This window comes from Anomaloglossus baeobatrachus, unplaced genomic scaffold (assembly GCF_048569485.1).
Source record: "Anomaloglossus baeobatrachus isolate aAnoBae1 unplaced genomic scaffold, aAnoBae1.hap1 Scaffold_5207, whole genome shotgun sequence".
NCBI lineage: Eukaryota > Metazoa > Chordata > Amphibia > Anura > Aromobatidae > Anomaloglossus > Anomaloglossus baeobatrachus.
Genome location: NW_027444572.1, coordinates 305 through 20,753, shown reverse-complemented (window position 1 = coordinate 20,753; position 20,449 = coordinate 305). Strand labels below are relative to the sequence as shown.

The 20,449-nt window shown below is 47.5% G+C and overlaps 11 non-coding genes and 3 pseudogenes across 11 annotated transcripts; all 14 read right to left on the bottom strand.

The window, feature by feature from the left end:
- Positions 1-1,354: 1,354 nt before the first annotated feature.
- On the bottom strand, positions 1,355-1,545 carry LOC142282786 (U2 spliceosomal RNA). Its single transcript, XR_012744593.1, has one exon. It is a non-coding gene; the product is annotated as a U2 spliceosomal RNA (small nuclear RNA).
- Positions 1,546-2,932: 1,387 nt separating this feature from the next.
- On the bottom strand, positions 2,933-3,123 carry LOC142282785 (U2 spliceosomal RNA). The gene has a single exon (XR_012744592.1). It is a non-coding gene; the product is annotated as a U2 spliceosomal RNA (small nuclear RNA).
- A 1,387-nt stretch (positions 3,124-4,510) lies between these two features.
- On the bottom strand, positions 4,511-4,701 carry LOC142282784 (U2 spliceosomal RNA). Its single transcript, XR_012744591.1, has one exon. It is a non-coding gene; the product is annotated as a U2 spliceosomal RNA (small nuclear RNA).
- Positions 4,702-6,088: 1,387 nt separating this feature from the next.
- On the bottom strand, positions 6,089-6,279 carry LOC142282797 (U2 spliceosomal RNA). Its single transcript, XR_012744600.1, has one exon. It is a non-coding gene; the product is annotated as a U2 spliceosomal RNA (small nuclear RNA).
- A 1,387-nt stretch (positions 6,280-7,666) lies between these two features.
- LOC142282796 (U2 spliceosomal RNA) lies at positions 7,667-7,857 on the bottom strand. The gene has a single exon (XR_012744599.1). It is a non-coding gene; the product is annotated as a U2 spliceosomal RNA (small nuclear RNA).
- A 1,387-nt stretch (positions 7,858-9,244) lies between these two features.
- LOC142282795 (U2 spliceosomal RNA) lies at positions 9,245-9,435 on the bottom strand. Its single transcript, XR_012744598.1, has one exon. It is a non-coding gene; the product is annotated as a U2 spliceosomal RNA (small nuclear RNA).
- Positions 9,436-10,823: 1,388 nt separating this feature from the next.
- Positions 10,824-11,014, bottom strand: LOC142282794 (U2 spliceosomal RNA). The gene has a single exon (XR_012744597.1). It is a non-coding gene; the product is annotated as a U2 spliceosomal RNA (small nuclear RNA).
- A 1,387-nt stretch (positions 11,015-12,401) lies between these two features.
- LOC142282783 (U2 spliceosomal RNA) lies at positions 12,402-12,592 on the bottom strand. Its single transcript, XR_012744590.1, has one exon. It is a non-coding gene; the product is annotated as a U2 spliceosomal RNA (small nuclear RNA).
- A 1,387-nt stretch (positions 12,593-13,979) lies between these two features.
- LOC142282790 (U2 spliceosomal RNA) lies at positions 13,980-14,172 on the bottom strand. Its single transcript, XR_012744596.1, has one exon. It is a non-coding gene; the product is annotated as a U2 spliceosomal RNA (small nuclear RNA).
- A 688-nt stretch (positions 14,173-14,860) lies between these two features.
- Positions 14,861-14,987, bottom strand: LOC142282793 (U2 spliceosomal RNA; annotated as a pseudogene).
- A 1,387-nt stretch (positions 14,988-16,374) lies between these two features.
- Positions 16,375-16,567, bottom strand: LOC142282789 (U2 spliceosomal RNA). The gene has a single exon (XR_012744595.1). It is a non-coding gene; the product is annotated as a U2 spliceosomal RNA (small nuclear RNA).
- A 686-nt stretch (positions 16,568-17,253) lies between these two features.
- On the bottom strand, positions 17,254-17,430 carry LOC142282791 (U2 spliceosomal RNA; annotated as a pseudogene).
- A 1,387-nt stretch (positions 17,431-18,817) lies between these two features.
- LOC142282788 (U2 spliceosomal RNA) lies at positions 18,818-19,010 on the bottom strand. Its single transcript, XR_012744594.1, has one exon. It is a non-coding gene; the product is annotated as a U2 spliceosomal RNA (small nuclear RNA).
- Positions 19,011-19,698: 688 nt separating this feature from the next.
- On the bottom strand, positions 19,699-19,825 carry LOC142282792 (U2 spliceosomal RNA; annotated as a pseudogene).
- Positions 19,826-20,449: the final 624 nt, after the last annotated feature.

The following is a 20,449-nucleotide window of genomic DNA, read 5'->3' as shown; positions in this document are numbered from 1 at the left end:
TGGCCTATGCCGGACACATCTTAGGGAGAGAGAGCGAGAGGGAGACAAACCCACGCCTACACAAGACATTTTGTCACCCAAGCCAACCCTTGAAAAGGCTGCTTTGCAGAGCCAAAACAAGAAGAATGGTGCGTTTTGCAGCCGCCGCCCACTGCAATGAATCTGAATAACTCCTCCTTTAGGGCGCAAGCAACTCCCCTCCCCCTTGCAGTCTTTCCAATTCACGATACAAAAAGACGGACAGGACAGGTTGCCTGACTTTCCGTCACTGCCACCCTTTGCCATCCTTACCCGTAGAAAGCCCTTTCATCATCCCCAAACCCTAATCTTTTCCCTTTCCTTCCCAGCCCCCAAACCCTGCCCTCTGTACCTTTCTCACCACCCGCTTCCCTTCTCCTGTCATCCCCCTACCACCCGGGAAAAAAAGAGATTGCCCCCTCCTTCCACTAGCCCACCCTCCCACCCAAAGAACAACTTCTTCTGCGCAGCTTGTTTTCTAGGCAGCAGCGCTATTGTGATGTCATCGGGGGGCATTGTGACAAGCCGCCAGTGTTCCGTCTCTTCATGTTGTGCACAGTTCAAACGGAAAATACATCAACAGGCAGACTACAGAAAAGCTTACTATCAAAGGTTAGAGGGGGGCTTTCTCAGAGGGCTTTTTACAGTTTTTCTATTCCCAATTAGCCGTTTAAGTGTACTTATTGAAAGTAGTAATTCTTTCATAGGCCGCCCTTTCTTAGTATTTGACGTTCCTTATATTGCGGTATGAGGCTTCGCAGTAGGTTGCAAACATTCATCACCCATGACTGTCCCCAATTGAGCTCAGAAGCTCAATGTCTATCATGACCTCTCTTTTAGAATGTCCAAGAGCAAGCAAACTATTCCTCCAGGAGAGGGCGCCAACAGACTACTAAAGAGATCATCATTACTCAAAGAAAACCCCAAAAACCAATGCATGATAGGAATAAACAGGTAACTTTCTTTGGAGTGGAAGCGGAGAGATCGCACCAGATGCCAATTCTAGATGTTATCACACCTGTGGTCACTGCAGCAGCAGGTGAATCCACTTTGTCCAAAAGGGATCTATTCCATTCAATTGCAAATGATCTAGATAAGACAGAGAACTGCAGCACGGGGACATAGCCGAGTTGGTCAGGTTGAGTGGTGATGAGTTTGCTATTTGGATGAATAAAGAAAGTCAAAAGTGTGAAAGATAAAAAACAAAAGGAGGAAGTGTGAAAAGTGAATGGGCCAAATTGAGGTGCATATGAAGACGTATGCTTTCTTCCAATTCATTAAATCGGGCTAATATGAATCAGGTGAATTGAGTTCTGCTTTTGGAAACTGGGTTAAGAAGGGGTGCACCGTTCCTGGAGGTACTGCAATACCAGGTCAATGCGTGGAGTGGACAGAGCAAGCTCTTTTTCCATCTCCCTGTTCTAAAAATCCATTTAATATATGGTCCCCAGATAGGGGACGTATCAGATATTAAACTGATAAGAACAGATACTACACTTGATCTTAGCCAAAAGGCCGAGAAGCGATAACCAGAATTGGTTTGGGCCTCGAGTGGCACCCTGGCCTATGCCGGACACATCTTAGGGAGAGAGAGCGAGAGGGAGACAAACCCACGCCTACACAAGACATTTTGTCACCCAAGCCAACCCTTGAAAAGGCTGCTTTGCAGAGCCAAAACAAGAAGAATGGTGCGTTTTGCAGCCGCCGCCCACTGCAATGAATCTGAATAACTCCTCCTTTAGGGCGCAAGCAACTCCCCTCCCCCTTGCAGTCTTTCCAATTCACGATACAAAAAGACGGACAGGACAGGTTGCCTGACTTTCCGTCACTGCCACCCTTTGCCATCCTTACCCGTAGAAAGCCCTTTCATCATCCCCAAACCCTAATCTTTTCCCTTTCCTTCCCAGCCCCCAAACCCTGCCCTCTGTACCTTTCTCACCACCCGCTTCCCTTCTCCTGTCATCCCCCTACCACCCGGGAAAAAAAGAGATTGCCCCCTCCTTCCACTAGCCCACCCTCCCACCCAAAGAACAACTTCTTCTGCGCAGCTTGTTTTCTAGGCAGCAGCGCTATTGTGATGTCATCGGGGGGCATTGTGACAAGCCGCCAGTGTTCCGTCTCTTCATGTTGTGCACAGTTCAAACGGAAAATACATCAACAGGCAGACTACAGAAAAGCTTACTATCAAAGGTTAGAGGGGGGCTTTCTCAGAGGGCTTTTTACAGTTTTTCTATTCCCAATTAGCCGTTTAAGTGTACTTATTGAAAGTAGTAATTCTTTCATAGGCCGCCCTTTCTTAGTATTTGACGTTCCTTATATTGCGGTATGAGGCTTCGCAGTAGGTTGCAAACATTCATCACCCATGACTGTCCCCAATTGAGCTCAGAAGCTCAATGTCTATCATGACCTCTCTTTTAGAATGTCCAAGAGCAAGCAAACTATTCCTCCAGGAGAGGGCGCCAACAGACTACTAAAGAGATCATCATTACTCAAAGAAAACCCCAAAAACCAATGCATGATAGGAATAAACAGGTAACTTTCTTTGGAGTGGAAGCGGAGAGATCGCACCAGATGCCAATTCTAGATGTTATCACACCTGTGGTCACTGCAGCAGCAGGTGAATCCACTTTGTCCAAAAGGGATCTATTCCATTCAATTGCAAATGATCTAGATAAGACAGAGAACTGCAGCACGGGGACATAGCCGAGTTGGTCAGGTTGAGTGGTGATGAGTTTGCTATTTGGATGAATAAAGAAAGTCAAAAGTGTGAAAGATAAAAAACAAAAGGAGGAAGTGTGAAAAGTGAATGGGCCAAATTGAGGTGCATATGAAGACGTATGCTTTCTTCCAATTCATTAAATCGGGCTAATATGAATCAGGTGAATTGAGTTCTGCTTTTGGAAACTGGGTTAAGAAGGGGTGCACCGTTCCTGGAGGTACTGCAATACCAGGTCAATGCGTGGAGTGGACAGAGCAAGCTCTTTTTCCATCTCCCTGTTCTAAAAATCCATTTAATATATGGTCCCCAGATAGGGGACGTATCAGATATTAAACTGATAAGAACAGATACTACACTTGATCTTAGCCAAAAGGCCGAGAAGCGATAACCAGAATTGGTTTGGGCCTCGAGTGGCACCCTGGCCTATGCCGGACACATCTTAGGGAGAGAGAGCGAGAGGGAGACAAACCCACGCCTACACAAGACATTTTGTCACCCAAGCCAACCCTTGAAAAGGCTGCTTTGCAGAGCCAAAACAAGAAGAATGGTGCGTTTTGCAGCCGCCGCCCACTGCAATGAATCTGAATAACTCCTCCTTTAGGGCGCAAGCAACTCCCCTCCCCCTTGCAGTCTTTCCAATTCACGATACAAAAAGACGGACAGGACAGGTTGCCTGACTTTCCGTCACTGCCACCCTTTGCCATCCTTACCCGTAGAAAGCCCTTTCATCATCCCCAAACCCTAATCTTTTCCCTTTCCTTCCCAGCCCCCAAACCCTGCCCTCTGTACCTTTCTCACCACCCGCTTCCCTTCTCCTGTCATCCCCCTACCACCCGGGAAAAAAAGAGATTGCCCCCTCCTTCCACTAGCCCACCCTCCCACCCAAAGAACAACTTCTTCTGCGCAGCTTGTTTTCTAGGCAGCAGCGCTATTGTGATGTCATCGGGGGGCATTGTGACAAGCCGCCAGTGTTCCGTCTCTTCATGTTGTGCACAGTTCAAACGGAAAATACATCAACAGGCAGACTACAGAAAAGCTTACTATCAAAGGTTAGAGGGGGGCTTTCTCAGAGGGCTTTTTACAGTTTTTCTATTCCCAATTAGCCGTTTAAGTGTACTTATTGAAAGTAGTAATTCTTTCATAGGCCGCCCTTTCTTAGTATTTGACGTTCCTTATATTGCGGTATGAGGCTTCGCAGTAGGTTGCAAACATTCATCACCCATGACTGTCCCCAATTGAGCTCAGAAGCTCAATGTCTATCATGACCTCTCTTTTAGAATGTCCAAGAGCAAGCAAACTATTCCTCCAGGAGAGGGCGCCAACAGACTACTAAAGAGATCATCATTACTCAAAGAAAACCCCAAAAACCAATGCATGATAGGAATAAACAGGTAACTTTCTTTGGAGTGGAAGCGGAGAGATCGCACCAGATGCCAATTCTAGATGTTATCACACCTGTGGTCACTGCAGCAGCAGGTGAATCCACTTTGTCCAAAAGGGATCTATTCCATTCAATTGCAAATGATCTAGATAAGACAGAGAACTGCAGCACGGGGACATAGCCGAGTTGGTCAGGTTGAGTGGTGATGAGTTTGCTATTTGGATGAATAAAGAAAGTCAAAAGTGTGAAAGATAAAAAACAAAAGGAGGAAGTGTGAAAAGTGAATGGGCCAAATTGAGGTGCATATGAAGACGTATGCTTTCTTCCAATTCATTAAATCGGGCTAATATGAATCAGGTGAATTGAGTTCTGCTTTTGGAAACTGGGTTAAGAAGGGGTGCACCGTTCCTGGAGGTACTGCAATACCAGGTCAATGCGTGGAGTGGACAGAGCAAGCTCTTTTTCCATCTCCCTGTTCTAAAAATCCATTTAATATATGGTCCCCAGATAGGGGACGTATCAGATATTAAACTGATAAGAACAGATACTACACTTGATCTTAGCCAAAAGGCCGAGAAGCGATAACCAGAATTGGTTTGGGCCTCGAGTGGCACCCTGGCCTATGCCGGACACATCTTAGGGAGAGAGAGCGAGAGGGAGACAAACCCACGCCTACACAAGACATTTTGTCACCCAAGCCAACCCTTGAAAAGGCTGCTTTGCAGAGCCAAAACAAGAAGAATGGTGCGTTTTGCAGCCGCCGCCCACTGCAATGAATCTGAATAACTCCTCCTTTAGGGCGCAAGCAACTCCCCTCCCCCTTGCAGTCTTTCCAATTCACGATACAAAAAGACGGACAGGACAGGTTGCCTGACTTTCCGTCACTGCCACCCTTTGCCATCCTTACCCGTAGAAAGCCCTTTCATCATCCCCAAACCCTAATCTTTTCCCTTTCCTTCCCAGCCCCCAAACCCTGCCCTCTGTACCTTTCTCACCACCCGCTTCCCTTCTCCTGTCATCCCCCTACCACCCGGGAAAAAAAGAGATTGCCCCCTCCTTCCACTAGCCCACCCTCCCACCCAAAGAACAACTTCTTCTGCGCAGCTTGTTTTCTAGGCAGCAGCGCTATTGTGATGTCATCGGGGGGCATTGTGACAAGCCGCCAGTGTTCCGTCTCTTCATGTTGTGCACAGTTCAAACGGAAAATACATCAACAGGCAGACTACAGAAAAGCTTACTATCAAAGGTTAGAGGGGGGCTTTCTCAGAGGGCTTTTTACAGTTTTTCTATTCCCAATTAGCCGTTTAAGTGTACTTATTGAAAGTAGTAATTCTTTCATAGGCCGCCCTTTCTTAGTATTTGACGTTCCTTATATTGCGGTATGAGGCTTCGCAGTAGGTTGCAAACATTCATCACCCATGACTGTCCCCAATTGAGCTCAGAAGCTCAATGTCTATCATGACCTCTCTTTTAGAATGTCCAAGAGCAAGCAAACTATTCCTCCAGGAGAGGGCGCCAACAGACTACTAAAGAGATCATCATTACTCAAAGAAAACCCCAAAAACCAATGCATGATAGGAATAAACAGGTAACTTTCTTTGGAGTGGAAGCGGAGAGATCGCACCAGATGCCAATTCTAGATGTTATCACACCTGTGGTCACTGCAGCAGCAGGTGAATCCACTTTGTCCAAAAGGGATCTATTCCATTCAATTGCAAATGATCTAGATAAGACAGAGAACTGCAGCACGGGGACATAGCCGAGTTGGTCAGGTTGAGTGGTGATGAGTTTGCTATTTGGATGAATAAAGAAAGTCAAAAGTGTGAAAGATAAAAAACAAAAGGAGGAAGTGTGAAAAGTGAATGGGCCAAATTGAGGTGCATATGAAGACGTATGCTTTCTTCCAATTCATTAAATCGGGCTAATATGAATCAGGTGAATTGAGTTCTGCTTTTGGAAACTGGGTTAAGAAGGGGTGCACCGTTCCTGGAGGTACTGCAATACCAGGTCAATGCGTGGAGTGGACAGAGCAAGCTCTTTTTCCATCTCCCTGTTCTAAAAATCCATTTAATATATGGTCCCCAGATAGGGGACGTATCAGATATTAAACTGATAAGAACAGATACTACACTTGATCTTAGCCAAAAGGCCGAGAAGCGATAACCAGAATTGGTTTGGGCCTCGAGTGGCACCCTGGCCTATGCCGGACACATCTTAGGGAGAGAGAGCGAGAGGGAGACAAACCCACGCCTACACAAGACATTTTGTCACCCAAGCCAACCCTTGAAAAGGCTGCTTTGCAGAGCCAAAACAAGAAGAATGGTGCGTTTTGCAGCCGCCGCCCACTGCAATGAATCTGAATAACTCCTCCTTTAGGGCGCAAGCAACTCCCCTCCCCCTTGCAGTCTTTCCAATTCACGATACAAAAAGACGGACAGGACAGGTTGCCTGACTTTCCGTCACTGCCACCCTTTGCCATCCTTACCCGTAGAAAGCCCTTTCATCATCCCCAAACCCTAATCTTTTCCCTTTCCTTCCCAGCCCCCAAACCCTGCCCTCTGTACCTTTCTCACCACCCGCTTCCCTTCTCCTGTCATCCCCCTACCACCCGGGAAAAAAAGAGATTGCCCCCTCCTTCCACTAGCCCACCCTCCCACCCAAAGAACAACTTCTTCTGCGCAGCTTGTTTTCTAGGCAGCAGCGCTATTGTGATGTCATCGGGGGGCATTGTGACAAGCCGCCAGTGTTCCGTCTCTTCATGTTGTGCACAGTTCAAACGGAAAATACATCAACAGGCAGACTACAGAAAAGCTTACTATCAAAGGTTAGAGGGGGGCTTTCTCAGAGGGCTTTTTACAGTTTTTCTATTCCCAATTAGCCGTTTAAGTGTACTTATTGAAAGTAGTAATTCTTTCATAGGCCGCCCTTTCTTAGTATTTGACGTTCCTTATATTGCGGTATGAGGCTTCGCAGTAGGTTGCAAACATTCATCACCCATGACTGTCCCCAATTGAGCTCAGAAGCTCAATGTCTATCATGACCTCTCTTTTAGAATGTCCAAGAGCAAGCAAACTATTCCTCCAGGAGAGGGCGCCAACAGACTACTAAAGAGATCATCATTACTCAAAGAAAACCCCAAAAACCAATGCATGATAGGAATAAACAGGTAACTTTCTTTGGAGTGGAAGCGGAGAGATCGCACCAGATGCCAATTCTAGATGTTATCACACCTGTGGTCACTGCAGCAGCAGGTGAATCCACTTTGTCCAAAAGGGATCTATTCCATTCAATTGCAAATGATCTAGATAAGACAGAGAACTGCAGCACGGGGACATAGCCGAGTTGGTCAGGTTGAGTGGTGATGAGTTTGCTATTTGGATGAATAAAGAAAGTCAAAAGTGTGAAAGATAAAAAACAAAAGGAGGAAGTGTGAAAAGTGAATGGGCCAAATTGAGGTGCATATGAAGACGTATGCTTTCTTCCAATTCATTAAATCGGGCTAATATGAATCAGGTGAATTGAGTTCTGCTTTTGGAAACTGGGTTAAGAAGGGGTGCACCGTTCCTGGAGGTACTGCAATACCAGGTCAATGCGTGGAGTGGACAGAGCAAGCTCTTTTTCCATCTCCCTGTTCTAAAAATCCATTTAATATATGGTCCCCAGATAGGGGACGTATCAGATATTAAACTGATAAGAACAGATACTACACTTGATCTTAGCCAAAAGGCCGAGAAGCGATAACCAGAATTGGTTTGGGCCTCGAGTGGCACCCTGGCCTATGCCGGACACATCTTAGGGAGAGAGAGCGAGAGGGAGACAAACCCACGCCTACACAAGACATTTTGTCACCCAAGCCAACCCTTGAAAAGGCTGCTTTGCAGAGCCAAAACAAGAAGAATGGTGCGTTTTGCAGCCGCCGCCCACTGCAATGAATCTGAATAACTCCTCCTTTAGGGCGCAAGCAACTCCCCTCCCCCTTGCAGTCTTTCCAATTCACGATACAAAAAGACGGACAGGACAGGTTGCCTGACTTTCCGTCACTGCCACCCTTTGCCATCCTTACCCGTAGAAAGCCCTTTCATCATCCCCAAACCCTAATCTTTTCCCTTTCCTTCCCAGCCCCCAAACCCTGCCCTCTGTACCTTTCTCACCACCCGCTTCCCTTCTCCTGTCATCCCCCTACCACCCGGGAAAAAAAGAGATTGCCCCCTCCTTCCACTAGCCCACCCTCCCACCCAAAGAACAACTTCTTCTGCGCAGCTTGTTTTCTAGGCAGCAGCGCTATTGTGATGTCATCGGGGGGCATTGTGACAAGCCGCCAGTGTTCCGTCTCTTCATGTTGTGCACAGTTCAAACGGAAAATACATCAACAGGCAGACTACAGAAAAGCTTACTATCAAAGGTTAGAGGGGGGCTTTCTCAGAGGGCTTTTTACAGTTTTTCTATTCCCAATTAGCCGTTTAAGTGTACTTATTGAAAGTAGTAATTCTTTCATAGGCCGCCCTTTCTTAGTATTTGACGTTCCTTATATTGCGGTATGAGGCTTCGCAGTAGGTTGCAAACATTCATCACCCATGACTGTCCCCAATTGAGCTCAGAAGCTCAATGTCTATCATGACCTCTCTTTTAGAATGTCCAAGAGCAAGCAAACTATTCCTCCAGGAGAGGGCGCCAACAGACTACTAAAGAGATCATCATTACTCAAAGAAAACCCCAAAAACCAATGCATGATAGGAATAAACAGGTAACTTTCTTTGGAGTGGAAGCGGAGAGATCGCACCAGATGCCAATTCTAGATGTTATCACACCTGTGGTCACTGCAGCAGCAGGTGAATCCACTTTGTCCAAAAGGGATCTATTCCATTCAATTGCAAATGATCTAGATAAGACAGAGAACTGCAGCACGGGGACATAGCCGAGTTGGTCAGGTTGAGTGGTGATGAGTTTGCTATTTGGATGAATAAAGAAAGTCAAAAGTGTGAAAGATAAAAAACAAAAGGAGGAAGTGTGAAAAGTGAATGGGCCAAATTGAGGTGCATATGAAGACGTATGCTTTCTTCCAATTCATTAAATCGGGCTAATATGAATCAGGTGAATTGAGTTCTGCTTTTGGAAACTGGGTTAAGAAGGGGTGCACCGTTCCTGGAGGTACTGCAATACCAGGTCAATGCGTGGAGTGGACAGAGCAAGCTCTTTTTCCATCTCCCTGTTCTAAAAATCCATTTAATATATGGTCCCCAGATAGGGGACGTATCAGATATTAAACTGATAAGAACAGATACTACACTTGATCTTAGCCAAAAGGCCGAGAAGCGATAACCAGAATTGGTTTGGGCCTCGAGTGGCACCCTGGCCTATGCCGGACACATCTTAGGGAGAGAGAGCGAGAGGGAGACAAACCCACGCCTACACAAGACATTTTGTCACCCAAGCCAACCCTTGAAAAGGCTGCTTTGCAGAGCCAAAACAAGAAGAATGGTGCGTTTTGCAGCCGCCGCCCACTGCAATGAATCTGAATAACTCCTCCTTTAGGGCGCAAGCAACTCCCCTCCCCCTTGCAGTCTTTCCAATTCACGATACAAAAAGACGGACAGGACAGGTTGCCTGACTTTCCGTCACTGCCACCCTTTGCCATCCTTACCCGTAGAAAGCCCTTTCATCATCCCCAAACCCTAATCTTTTCCCTTTCCTTCCCAGCCCCCAAACCCTGCCCTCTGTACCTTTCTCACCACCCGCTTCCCTTCTCCTGTCATCCCCCTACCACCCGGGAAAAAAAGAGATTGCCCCCTCCTTCCACTAGCCCACCCTCCACACCCAAAGAACAACTTCTTCTGCGCAGCTTGTTTTCTAGGCAGCAGCGCTATTGTGATGTCATCGGGGGGCATTGTGACAAGCCGCCAGTGTTCCGTCTCTTCATGTTGTGCACAGTTCAAACGGAAAATACATCAACAGGCAGACTACAGAAAAGCTTACTATCAAAGGTTAGAGGGGGGCTTTCTCAGAGGGCTTTTTACAGTTTTTCTATTCCCAATTAGCCGTTTAAGTGTACTTATTGAAAGTAGTAATTCTTTCATAGGCCGCCCTTTCTTAGTATTTGACGTTCCTTATATTGCGGTATGAGGCTTCGCAGTAGGTTGCAAACATTCATCACCCATGACTGTCCCCAATTGAGCTCAGAAGCTCAATGTCTATCATGACCTCTCTTTTAGAATGTCCAAGAGCAAGCAAACTATTCCTCCAGGAGAGGGCGCCAACAGACTACTAAAGAGATCATCATTACTCAAAGAAAACCCCAAAAACCAATGCATGATAGGAATAAACAGGTAACTTTCTTTGGAGTGGAAGCGGAGAGATCGCACCAGATGCCAATTCTAGATGTTATCACACCTGTGGTCACTGCAGCAGCAGGTGAATCCACTTTGTCCAAAAGGGATCTATTCCATTCAATTGCAAATGATCTAGATAAGACAGAGAACTGCAGCACGGGGACATAGCCGAGTTGGTCAGGTTGAGTGGTGATGAGTTTGCTATTTGGATGAATAAAGAAAGTCAAAAGTGTGAAAGATAAAAAACAAAAGGAGGAAGTGTGAAAAGTGAATGGGCCAAATTGAGGTGCATATGAAGACGTATGCTTTCTTCCAATTCATTAAATCGGGCTAATATGAATCAGGTGAATTGAGTTCTGCTTTTGGAAACTGGGTTAAGAAGGGGTGCACCGTTCCTGGAGGTACTGCAATACCAGGTCAATGCGTGGAGTGGACAGAGCAAGCTCTTTTTCCATCTCCCTGTTCTAAAAATCCATTTAATATATGGTCCCCAGATAGGGGACGTATCAGATATTAAACTGATAAGAACAGATACTACACTTGATCTTAGCCAAAAGGCCGAGAAGCGATAACCAGAATTGGTTTGGGCCTCGAGTGGCACCCTGGCCTATGCCGGACACATCTTAGGGAGAGAGAGCGAGAGGGAGACAAACCCACGCCTACACAAGACATTTTGTCACCCAAGCCAACCCTTGAAAAGGCTGCTTTGCAGAGCCAAAACAAGAAGAATGGTGCGTTTTGCAGCCGCCGCCCACTGCAATGAATCTGAATAACTCCTCCTTTAGGGCGCAAGCAACTCCCCTCCCCCTTGCAGTCTTTCCAATTCACGATACAAAAAGACGGACAGGACAGGTTGCCTGACTTTCCGTCACTGCCACCCTTTGCCATCCTTACCCGTAGAAAGCCCTTTCATCATCCCCAAACCCTAATCTTTTCCCTTTCCTTCCCAGCCCCCAAACCCTGCCCTCTGTACCTTTCTCACCACCCGCTTCCCTTCTCCTGTCATCCCCCTACCACCCGGGAAAAAAAGAGATTGCCCCCTCCTTCCACTAGCCCACCCTCCCACCCAAAGAACAACTTCTTCTGCGCAGCTTGTTTTCTAGGCAGCAGCGCTATTGTGATGTCATCGGGGGGCATTGTGACAAGCCGCCAGTGTTCCGTCTCTTCATGTTGTGCACAGTTCAAACGGAAAATACATCAACAGGCAGACTACAGAAAAGCTTACTATCAAAGGTTAGAGGGGGGCTTTCTCAGAGGGCTTTTTACAGTTTTTCTATTCCCAATTAGCCGTTTAAGTGTACTTATTGAAAGTAGTAATTCTTTCATAGGCCGCCCTTTCTTAGTATTTGACGTTCCTTATATTGCGGTATGAGGCTTCGCAGTAGGTTGCAAACATTCATCACCCATGACTGTCCCCAATTGAGCTCAGAAGCTCAATGTCTATCATGACCTCTCTTTTAGAATGTCCAAGAGCAAGCAAACTATTCCTCCAGGAGAGGGCGCCAACAGACTACTAAAGAGATCATCATTACTCAAAGAAAACCCCAAAAACCAATGCATGATAGGAATAAACAGGTAACTTTCTTTGGAGTGGAAGCGGAGAGATCGCACCAGATGCCAATTCTAGATGTTATCACACCTGTGGTCACTGCAGCAGCAGGTGAATCCACTTTGTCCAAAAGGGATCTATTCCATTCAATTGCAAATGATCTAGATAAGACAGAGAACTGCAGCACGGGGACATAGCCGAGTTGGTCAGGTTGAGTGGTGATGAGTTTGCTATTTGGATGAATAAAGAAAGTCAAAAGTGTGAAAGATAAAAAACAAAAGGAGGAAGTGTGAAAAGTGAATGGGCCAAATTGAGGTGCATATGAAGACGTATGCTTTCTTCCAATTCATTAAATCGGGCTAATATGAATCAGGTGAATTGAGTTCTGCTTTTGGAAACTGGGTTAAGAAGGGGTGCACCGTTCCTGGAGGTACTGCAATACCAGGTCAATGCGTGGAGTGGACAGAGCAAGCTCTTTTTCCATCTCCCTGTTCTAAAAATCCATTTAATATATGGTCCCCAGATAGGGGACGTATCAGATATTAAACTGATAAGAACAGATACTACACTTGATCTTAGCCAAAAGGCCGAGAAGCGATAACCAGAATTGGTTTGGGCCTCGAGTGGCACCCTGGCCTATGCCGGACACATCTTAGGGAGAGAGAGCGAGAGGGAGACAAACCCACGCCTACACAAGACATTTTGTCACCCAAGCCAACCCTTGAAAAGGCTGCTTTGCAGAGCCAAAACAAGAAGAATGGTGCGTTTTGCAGCCGCCGCCCACTGCAATGAATCTGAATAACTCCTCCTTTAGGGCGCAAGCAACTCCCCTCCCCCTTGCAGTCTTTCCAATTCACGATACAAAAAGACGGACAGGACAGGTTGCCTGACTTTCCGTCACTGCCACCCTTTGCCATCCTTACCCGTAGAAAGCCCTTTCATCATCCCCAAACCCTAATCTTTTCCCTTTCCTTCCCAGCCCCCAAACCCTGCCCTCTGTACCTTTCTCACCACCCGCTTCCCTTCTCCTGTCATCCCCCTACCACCCGGGAAAAAAAGAGATTGCCCCCTCCTTCCACTAGCCCACCCTCCCACCCAAAGAACAACTTCTTCTGCGCAGCTTGTTTTCTAGGCAGCAGCGCTATTGTGATGTCATCGGGGGGCATTGTGACAAGCCGCCAGTGTTCCGTCTCTTCATGTTGTGCACAGTTCAAACGGAAAATACATCAACAGGCAGACTACAGAAAAGCTTACTATCAAAGGTTAGAGGGGGGCTTTCTCAGAGGGCTTTTTACAGTTTTTCTATTCCCAATTAGCCGTTTAAGTGTACTTATTGAAAGTAGTAATTCTTTCATAGGCCGCCCTTTCTTAGTATTTGACGTTCCTTATATTGCGGTATGAGGCTTCGCAGTAGGTTGCAAACATTCATCACCCATGACTGTCCCCAATTGAGCTCAGAAGCTCAATGTCTATCATGACCTCTCTTTTAGAATGTCCAAGAGCAAGCAAACTATTCCTCCAGGAGAGGGCGCCAACAGACTACTAAAGAGATCATCATTACTCAAAGAAAACCCCAAAAACCAATGCATGATAGGAATAAACAGGTAACTTTCTTTGGAGTGGAAGCGGAGAGATCGCACCAGATGCCAATTCTAGATGTTATCACACCTGTGGTCACTGCAGCAGCAGGTGAATCCACTTTGTCCAAAAGGGATCTATTCCATTCAATTGCAAATGATCTAGATAAGACAGAGAACTGCAGCACGGGGACATAGCCGAGTTGGTCAGGTTGAGTGGTGATGAGTTTGCTATTTGGATGAATAAAGAAAGTCAAAAGTGTGAAAGATAAAAAACAAAAGGAGGAAGTGTGAAAAGTGAATGGGCCAAATTGAGGTGCATATGAAGACGTATGCTTTCTTCCAATTCATTAAATCGGGCTAATATGAATCAGGTGAATTGAGTTCTGCTTTTGGAAACTGGGTTAAGAAGGGGTGCACCGTTCCTGGAGGTACTGCAATACCAGGTCAATGCGTGGAGTGGACAGAGCAAGCTCTTTTTCCATCTCCCTGTTCTAAAAATCCATTTAATATATGGTCCCCAGATAGGGGACGTATCAGATATTAAACTGATAAGAACAGATTTTTGATTTAATGAAGCTTTCCAAAGCACCGCAAAAAATGCATGACCGAAGTCACACCAAAAACAGTGCAAAGGCTAGGATTCGTGTGGACCCCTCCGTGAGGAGAGGGTCCCCAAAAATCAACCCCGTCCCTCCGAGCCAGAAGGCCACAGCAAGGGTCAGGGATCTTCGGTGCTCCCCCAAGCCGAAGCCTGGTTGAGCCTTGTCGTTGCTCCCAGCGTCCACCCAGGCATCTTACCCAAGTGGAGTAGAGAGCTACTAGTTGTTGGTTTCGCAGCCGAAACTGCCCGGACCGTCAACCGGTGTTGGTTTCTCAGCCCAAGGCTAACCGGACCTCCAACCGGGTGTTGGTTTCTCAGCCGAAGCTGACCCGGACCTCCAACCGGGTGTTGGTTTCTCAGCCGAAGCTGACCCAGACCTCCAACCGGGTGTTGGTTTCTCAGCCGAAGCTGACCCGGACCTCCAACCGGGTGTTGGTTTCTCAGCCCAAAGCTGAACGGACCTCCGACCATGATTATAAAAATTTCCCTTCCTAGCCAGAAGGCCGGGATAGAGCAATATGCTCAGAAAGTATGAAAGGGCAAGGTACGGTGTGCTACAGAGCCCAAGGCTCGCCGGGGTCCCAAGCCAGCAAGCTCAGACTCACTCCAGGGTCGTCAGTCCTGGGGCACATTGCACCATAGCCCCCACACTTACTCAGTCTAATAGCCTCGATCCTGGTAGGGCCATGTTTTCCTCTAGATGAATATACTATACATCAAGAGTACTAGCAAGCGCAACCTTCCAGTGTGCATTGCATCTGCCGAGCCTCACAGATACTACACTTGATCTTAGCCAAAAGGCCGAGAAGCGATAACCAGAATTGGTTTGGGCCTCGAGTGGCACCCTGGCCTATGCCGGACACATCTTAGGGAGAGAGAGCGAGAGGGAGACAAACCCACGCCTACACAAGACATTTTGTCACCCAAGCCAACCCTTGAAAAGGCTGCTTTGCAGAGCCAAAACAAGAAGAATGGTGCGTTTTGCAGCCGCCGCCCACTGCAATGAATCTGAATAACTCCTCCTTTAGGGCGCAAGCAACTCCCCTCCCCCTTGCAGTCTTTCCAATTCACGATACAAAAAGACGGACAGGACAGGTTGCCTGACTTTCCGTCACTGCCACCCTTTGCCATCCTTACCCGTAGAAAGCCCTTTCATCATCCCCAAACCCTAATCTTTTCCCTTTCCTTCCCAGCCCCCAAACCCTGCCCTCTGTACCTTTCTCACCACCCGCTTCCCTTCTCCTGTCATCCCCCTACCACCCGGGAAAAAAAGAGATTGCCCCCTCCTTCCACTAGCCCACCCTCCCACCCAAAGAACAACTTCTTCTGCGCAGCTTGTTTTCTAGGCAGCAGCGCTATTGTGATGTCATCGGGGGGCATTGTGACAAGCCGCCAGTGTTCCGTCTCTTCATGTTGTGCACAGTTCAAACGGAAAATACATCAACAGGCAGACTACAGAAAAGCTTACTATCAAAGGTTAGAGGGGGGCTTTCTCAGAGGGCTTTTTACAGTTTTTCTATTCCCAATTAGCCGTTTAAGTGTACTTATTGAAAGTAGTAATTCTTTCATAGGCCGCCCTTTCTTAGTATTTGACGTTCCTTATATTGCGGTATGAGGCTTCGCAGTAGGTTGCAAACATTCATCACCCATGACTGTCCCCAATTGAGCTCAGAAGCTCAATGTCTATCATGACCTCTCTTTTAGAATGTCCAAGAGCAAGCAAACTATTCCTCCAGGAGAGGGCGCCAACAGACTACTAAAGAGATCATCATTACTCAAAGAAAACCCCAAAAACCAATGCATGATAGGAATAAACAGGTAACTTTCTTTGGAGTGGAAGCGGAGAGATCGCACCAGATGCCAATTCTAGATGTTATCACACCTGTGGTCACTGCAGCAGCAGGTGAATCCACTTTGTCCAAAAGGGATCTATTCCATTCAATTGCAAATGATCTAGATAAGACAGAGAACTGCAGCACGGGGACATAGCCGAGTTGGTCAGGTTGAGTGGTGATGAGTTTGCTATTTGGATGAATAAAGAAAGTCAAAAGTGTGAAAGATAAAAAACAAAAGGAGGAAGTGTGAAAAGTGAATGGGCCAAATTGAGGTGCATATGAAGACGTATGCTTTCTTCCAATTCATTAAATCGGGCTAATATGAATCAGGTGAATTGAGTTCTGCTTTTGGAAACTGGGTTAAGAAGGGGTGCACCGTTCCTGGAGGTACTGCAATACCAGGTCAATGCGTGGAGTGGACAGAGCAAGCTCTTTTTCCATCTCCCTGTTCTAAAAATCCATTTAATATATGGTCCCCAGATAGGGGACGTATCAGATATTAAACTGATAAGAACAGATTTTTGATTTAATGAAGCTTTCCAAAGCACCGCAAAAAATGCATGACCGAAGTCACACCAAAAACAGTGCAAAGGCTAGGATTCGTGTGGACCCCTCCGTGAGGAGAGGGTCCCCAAAAATCAACCCCGTCCCTCCGAGCCAGAAGGCCACAGCAAGGGTCAGGGATCTTCGGTGCTCCCCCAAGCCGAAGCCTGGTTGAGCCTTGTCGTTGCTCCCAGCGTCCACCCAGGCATCTTACCCAAGTGGAGTAGAGAGCTACTAGTTGTTGGTTTCGCAGCCGAAACTGCCCGGACCGTCAACCGGTGTTGGTTTCTCAGCCCAAGGCTAACCGGACCTCCAACCGGGTGTTGGTTTCTCAGCCGAAGCTGACCCGGACCTCCAACCGGGTGTTGGTTTCTCAGCCGAAGCTGACCCAGACCTCCAACCGGGTGTTGGTTTCTCAGCCGAAGCTGACCCGGACCTCCAACCGGGTGTTGGTTTCTCAGCCCAAAGCTGAACGGACCTCCGACCATGATTATAAAAATTTCCCTTCCTAGCCAGAAGGCCGGGATAGAGCAATATGCTCAGAAAGTATGAAAGGGCAAGGTACGGTGTGCTACAGAGCCCAAGGCTCGCCGGGGTCCCAAGCCAGCAAGCTCAGACTCACTCCAGGGTCGTCAGTCCTGGGGCACATTGCACCATAGCCCCCACACTTACTCAGTCTAATAGCCTCGATCCTGGTAGGGCCATGTTTTCCTCTAGATGAATATACTATACATCAAGAGTACTAGCAAGCGCAACCTTCCAGTGTGCATTGCATCTGCCGAGCCTCACAGATACTACACTTGATCTTAGCCAAAAGGCCGAGAAGCGATAAAGAACAGATACTACACTTGATCTTAGCCAAAAGGCCGAGAAGCGATAACCAGAATTGGTTTGGGCCTCGAGTGGCACCCTGGCCTATGCCGGACACATCTTAGGGAGAGAGAGCGAGAGGGAGACAAACCCACGCCTACACAAGACATTTTGTCACCCAAGCCAACCCTTGAAAAGGCTGCTTTGCAGAGCCAAAACAAGAAGAATGGTGCGTTTTGCAGCCGCCGCCCACTGCAATGAATCTGAATAACTCCTCCTTTAGGGCGCAAGCAACTCCCCTCCCCCTTGCAGTCTTTCCAATTCACGATACAAAAAGACGGACAGGACAGGTTGCCTGACTTTCCGTCACTGCCACCCTTTGCCATCCTTACCCGTAGAAAGCCCTTTCATCATCCCCAAACCCTAATCTTTTCCCTTTCCTTCCCAGCCCCCAAACCCTGCCCTCTGTACCTTTCTCACCACCCGCTTCCCTTCTCCTGTCATCCCCCTACCACCCGGGAAAAAAAGAGATTGCCCCCTCCTTCCACTAGCCCACCCTCCCACCCAAAGAACAACTTCTTCTGCGCAGCTTGTTTTCTAGGCAGCAGCGCTATTGTGATGTCATCGGGGGGCATTGTGACAAGCCGCCAGTGTTCCGTCTCTTCATGTTGTGCACAGTTCAAACGGAAAATACATCAACAGGCAGACTACAGAAAAGCTTACTATCAAAGGTTAGAGGGGGGCTTTCTCAGAGGGCTTTTTACAGTTTTTCTATTCCCAATTAGCCGTTTAAGTGTACTTATTGAAAGTAGTAATTCTTTCATAGGCCGCCCTTTCTTAGTATTTGACGTTCCTTATATTGCGGTATGAGGCTTCGCAGTAGGTTGCAAACATTCATCACCCATGACTGTCCCCAATTGAGCTCAGAAGCTCAATGTCTATCATGACCTCTCTTTTAGAATGTCCAAGAGCAAGCAAACTATTCCTCCAGGAGAGGGCGCCAACAGACTACTAAAGAGATCATCATTACTCAAAGAAAACCCCAAAAACCAATGCATGATAGGAATAAACAGGTAACTTTCTTTGGAGTGGAAGCGGAGAGATCGCACCAGATGCCAATTCTAGATGTTATCACACCTGTGGTCACTGCAGCAGCAGGTGAATCCACTTTGTCCAAAAGGGATCTATTCCATTCAATTGCAAATGATCTAGATAAGACAGAGAACTGCAGCACGGGGACATAGCCGAGTTGGTCAGGTTGAGTGGTGATGAGTTTGCTATTTGGATGAATAAAGAAAGTCAAAAGTGTGAAAGATAAAAAACAAAAGGAGGAAGTGTGAAAAGTGAATGGGCCAAATTGAGGTGCATATGAAGACGTATGCTTTCTTCCAATTCATTAAATCGGGCTAATATGAATCAGGTGAATTGAGTTCTGCTTTTGGAAACTGGGTTAAGAAGGGGTGCACCGTTCCTGGAGGTACTGCAATACCAGGTCAATGCGTGGAGTGGACAGAGCAAGCTCTTTTTCCATCTCCCTGTTCTAAAAATCCATTTAATATATGGTCCCCAGATAGGGGACGTATCAGATATTAAACTGATAAGAACAGATTTTTGATTTAATGAAGCTTTCCAAAGCACCGCAAAAAATGCATGACCGAAGTCACACCAAAAACAGTGCAAAGGCTAGGATTCGTGTGGACCCCTCCGTGAGGAGAGGGTCCCCAAAAATCAACCCCGTCCCTCCGAGCCAGAAGGCCACAGCAAGGGTCAGGGATCTTCGGTGCTCCCCCAAGCCGAAGCCTGGTTGAGCCTTGTCGTTGCTCCCAGCGTCCACCCAGGCATCTTACCCAAGTGGAGTAGAGAGCTACTAGTTGTTGGTTTCGCAGCCGAAACTGCCCGGACCGTCAACCGGTGTTGGTTTCTCAGCCCAAGGCTAACCGGACCTCCAACCGGGTGTTGGTTTCTCAGCCGAAGCTGACCCGGACCTCCAACCGGGTGTTGGTTTCTCAGCCGAAGCTGACCCAGACCTCCAACCGGGTGTTGGTTTCTCAGCCGAAGCTGACCCGGACCTCCAACCGGGTGTTGGTTTCTCAGCCCAAAGCTGAACGGACCTCCGACCATGATTATAAAAATTTTCCTTCCTAGCCAGAAGGCCGGGATAGAGCAATATGCTCAGAAAGTATGAAAGGGCAAGGTACGGTGTGCTACAGAGCCCAAGGCTCGCCGGGGTCCCAAGCCAGCAAGCTCAGACTCACTCCAGGGTCGTCAGTCCTGGGGCACATTGCACCATAGCCCCCACACTTACTCAGTCTAATAGCCTCGATCCTGGTAGGGCCATGTTTTCCTCTAGATGAATATACTATACATTAAGAGTACTAGCAAGCGCAACCTTCCAGTGTGCATTGCATCTGCCGAGCCTCACAGATACTACACTTGATCTTAGCCAAAAGGCCGAGAAGCGATAACCAGAATTGGTTTGGGCCTCGAGTGGCACCCTGGCCTATGCCGGACACATCTTAGGGAGAGAGAGCGAGAGGGAGACAAACCCACGCCTACACAAGACATTTTGTCACCCAAGCCAACCCTTGAAAAGGCTGCTTTGCAGAGCCAAAACAAGAAGAATGGTGCGTTTTGCAGCCGCCGCCCACTGCAATGAATCTGAATAACTCCTCCTTTAGGGCGCAAGCAACTCCCCTCCCCCTTGCAGTCTTTCCAATTCACGATACAAAAAGACGGACAGGACAGGTTGCCTGACTTTCCGTCACTGCCACCCTTTGCCATCCTTACCCGTAGAAAGCCCTTTCATCATCCCCAAACCCTAATCTTTTCCCTTTCCTTCCCAGCCCCCAAACCCTGCCCTCTGTACCTTTCTCACCACCCGCTTCCCTTCTCCTGTCATCCCCCTACCACCCGGGAAAAAAAGAGATTGCCCCCTCCTTCCACTAGCCCACCCTCCCACCCAAAGAACAACTTCTTCTGCGCAGCTTGTTTTCTAGGCAGCAGCGCTATTGTGATGTCATCGGGGGGCATTGTGACAAGCCGCCAGTGTTCCGTCTCTTCATGTTGTGCACAGTTCAAACGGAAAAT